Source organism: Nannospalax galili, unplaced genomic scaffold (assembly GCF_000622305.1).
Source record: "Nannospalax galili isolate Female #2095 unplaced genomic scaffold, S.galili_v1.0 scaffold196, whole genome shotgun sequence".
NCBI classification, from domain to species: Eukaryota; Metazoa; Chordata; class Mammalia; order Rodentia; family Spalacidae; genus Nannospalax; species Nannospalax galili.
In genome coordinates, this window is record NW_008337421.1 from 604,553 (window position 1) to 607,940 (window position 3,388).

At 41.2% G+C, this 3,388-nt stretch overlaps 1 protein-coding gene across 2 annotated transcripts in view; it reads left to right on the plus strand.

The window, feature by feature from the left end:
- Window positions 1–2,096: 2,096 nt before the first annotated feature.
- Window positions 2,097–3,388, plus strand: part of Rnase11 (ribonuclease A family member 11 (inactive)) — a 49,792-nt gene continuing 48,500 nt past the window's right edge. Inside the window, exon 1 of one of the 2 annotated variants that reach the window (XM_029563317.1) lies at window positions 2,097–2,178. The gene's annotated coding sequence lies outside the window, so the exon portion shown is untranslated. The remainder of the gene's footprint in view (window positions 2,179–3,388) is intronic. The other variant, XM_008832582.2, reaches the window with a different exon arrangement.

The window sequence follows — 3,388 nt, forward strand, 5'->3', positions numbered from 1 at the left end:
ACAGCAAAACCACCTAATTTTTGTTCATTCCAGAAGAGCAGCTGCTCTCAAGTCCGGGGTTCAGAGCAGTTCGCTCACAAGCCATTTTTATGCATCTAGCATGTTCCAGGCACTGTGACTCATGCCAGATACTCAGAAGTGAAAAGGTTATTCCCAGGTGTACAGCTTAGTCAAGAAAGCAAAGTTATAACCCAGTAGATTAAATATCAGGTTTGAGTGAGAGCTTCAGAGCTTATCCTAGTTCAGTTGAAAGCTGTCCAGGAGATGGGGTGAGAGGGATGCATTAAGAGCCTCTTCCGAACTTGAACATGAACAAGAAGTAGCCAAGTCTTGAGTAAGGGACACACAATGCATAGATATGAAAACTGAACAGTTGTCCAGAAGCCTCAGCAATGTTCTGCGTTTGTGGAACTCCACATTGCCAGTAGGGTATAGGCTACAGAGTAACAGATGCGAGGGCAGCCTTCCACCATCTTACCACACCCTTGGGTCTCCCGTTATTTTCTACCTTAGAACCCAAGGGAGGGATTCACACTATCATTTTAAGTCCTCAGGGTGAAGAGATGATGTCTATGTTACTTGGGATACAAACATTTCCCCCTGAGTGCCATTTGGGAGGGAGGTGATGATGCTTACAGCCTCCCATAATCGGGCCGATTCCATGGTTTCCCTCATTTTCACAGTTAGGGTGGCTTTTGCAGCATCCCAGCTTGAAATGCCTGATAGAGGAATGCAGAAGTATTCATGTCTCTTTCTAGATTTCTCAGAAATGGAGTCTAGAAAATTTCCATAGAATTACAAATTTTTCCTGGGCCCTTTCTCCTTCCCCTTCTCACCATCTGGGTAAGTTTTCTCCAGACTGCTGCTAGCTAAACTCCTAACATCTGGATCAAGCCTCATTTGGGAACATCCCCAATGGAAACTAAAGTGGTTCATGAAAGATCCTACCTTTCAATACAAACCAATTATTATTAAAAACCAATGACTTCAGGTTTTCCCTGAACTCAACCTAAAACCAGAGCCAGGAAGAATGAGGTCTAAAAGCAGAAAATGGACATTTTATACTTAAAATTCATCAACAGAACAAGAAGGAGAAAAAGAGAGAACACTTTCAACCACTAGGTATGAAAAGAGCTATTGGTGAGCATGATGTCATCTCAAAGGTAGAAGTAACTCTCCAAGCTACTCCTTGTCTTCCACACCTATGGTTCTTGCAGTGACATCTCGTAAGATAATTGTCTTTTACTGGAATTGAACCTGCTGTAGCATAGGGCAGTGATCATATTGTAGAACACATTATTTCTACGGGGAGGGAAGAATAGGTCTTGATATTTGATTTGTTCGTGACTGAAGAAGGAGCGATGTAACAGCAGCCTCAGATCGGAAAGTCCCTTTGTTCACTAGGCAGAAGATCAGCATCAAAGGATGCCGAGAGAAGAAAGCCCAAATTACCCAACTTCTCTTGTTTTCCCGAGTGCTGTGTTCATCCTGTGGGACTCTGAGGACACCAGGCTACTGTCAACCTCACAGTCCAGAGTGAGGGAAGGACTCTGGGGTGGAGAGGGCATTGGATCACAAACTGGGAAAGAGAATTCTTTTAGGGTTCCACCCTTAAGAAAACATCATAGGCTTTCAGGAGCAGGTAGGAGGACTTTCTTCCATATTTAGGGTTGAGAGTCATCTTCCTGTCACTTAAGATATAATTTAGGCTCTGTCAGTGTAGTGGTTTCACAAGGAATAACAGAAGGCCAGAAAGAATCTCCTCTGAGGTGACCAGTGCTGTATCTCTATTACTTCACCCCTTATGTTCTGTTCTTTAGCTCAAAAGTCTTGTTTGCATGCTGTTTTTTATTTCAGTGATCACTTTCCTGAGAATATTACTTATCTCTCTAAGTCTCACTTTTGATAAACTACTTAGCATTCTGTACATACCGGAAACATTCCACTTGTCACATGTCTCGAATTTTCTATTACACCCCTAGACAGTGAACATGGTGCAGTAATGTAGCCTTTGTTTTTGAATCACCACATCCAGAATTTGGTACGTGATAACCAGAGTAAAAACAGCATGACTTAACTGATAAAATACAATTTCCAGAGAAGCTGGAGGGAGGAGAGACACTGAATGAATGAATCTCTGGGAGCGTGATCACAAATCTCCTTTCACCAAGACAGAAGGTAGGAGCAGATTCCTACGCATAGCTGGGACCCAGAGGTGAGAAACTGGATGTGGAGTGTAATGCTTACGGAGAGAGATGGTTGGAGTGTGTTCAGAACAACGCAGCTGAAGAAGCAGCAATCTTAAAATCAATTCTGATGCTTTGCTAACTGAGACTTTTTGTTATTTTTTTCTTTTTTGTTATTCTTTCAGTTTTTATCTGAGACTTTTTAAAACAGGGTTTCAGAATATCATTAATTTGACTTTTTTTTTAAAGTTGGTGGAGGTCTTCAGAACCAGACGTATGGAATGGACTTCAATTCCAGCTTAATTATTTATAACCAGGAATTTGTAATTCTGTTTCTGTCAATCTAATGGAACTTAGGTTTTTGAAAGGGCTTTGGACTTCAGTAGGGAAGATGTCATGAATTGAAAAAAAGCTTAAGGAACTCATCTGAATATTAACCAGGGTATTTAACTTGAAGTGGACATGACATAAATAGGCACAAATAGCCGATGGATTGAGTGACACAATATGGCTTGTTCCTATAACCCCCTTGTTACATAACTCACTTCAGAAATGAAAGCACTTTGTGAACATCTGAATTTAGTTAGAGCCTTGGCTTATTGTGAAAACTGTCCATAAAGAGGAGGAATTGAGGCATAAAGTGGCCTAGATTCCCACCTCCTGTTGGCTAACCGGGCAGTTGAAGGTCCATATTCCTTGATAGTCTTCCAAGGGTCACGGGAGGCCAAGGCTAGATTCTCACTGTCATCCCAGAATTTTCTCTACTGCTTCATTTGTTAGGTTAGTGTTGAAAACTTATGAATCCTTTGTATCGTTATTTTATTTGCCACTTACAGAAATTTGCAAACGAGGAACTTAGTGCTCTTGGCCAGCAAGTAGAGACACAAGAATTCGAAAGCAGTCAGTCAGGCTGGACAGGTGGTTCTGGGTGAATTTCATAAAATCGTTTTCTGATATTTTCTCCCATTCGGATGTTCAGAGATTTTTTTGTTTCTCATAATAATGAGGTATTATCAGTCAAGAGTTGAGAATGGGAGCTGTGAAGTTACAGGTTCCCAACATTTTCTTAAGATTTAGCTATCCTTTAGAGAAGATGTTCCCAGGCTCTATAATCAGACAATGACCTTGAGATTCAGGATGTTCAGAAGAGGATCTCTCCTCAGGACCTTGTTCACATTGTCTTACAGGTGGAAAAGATAATA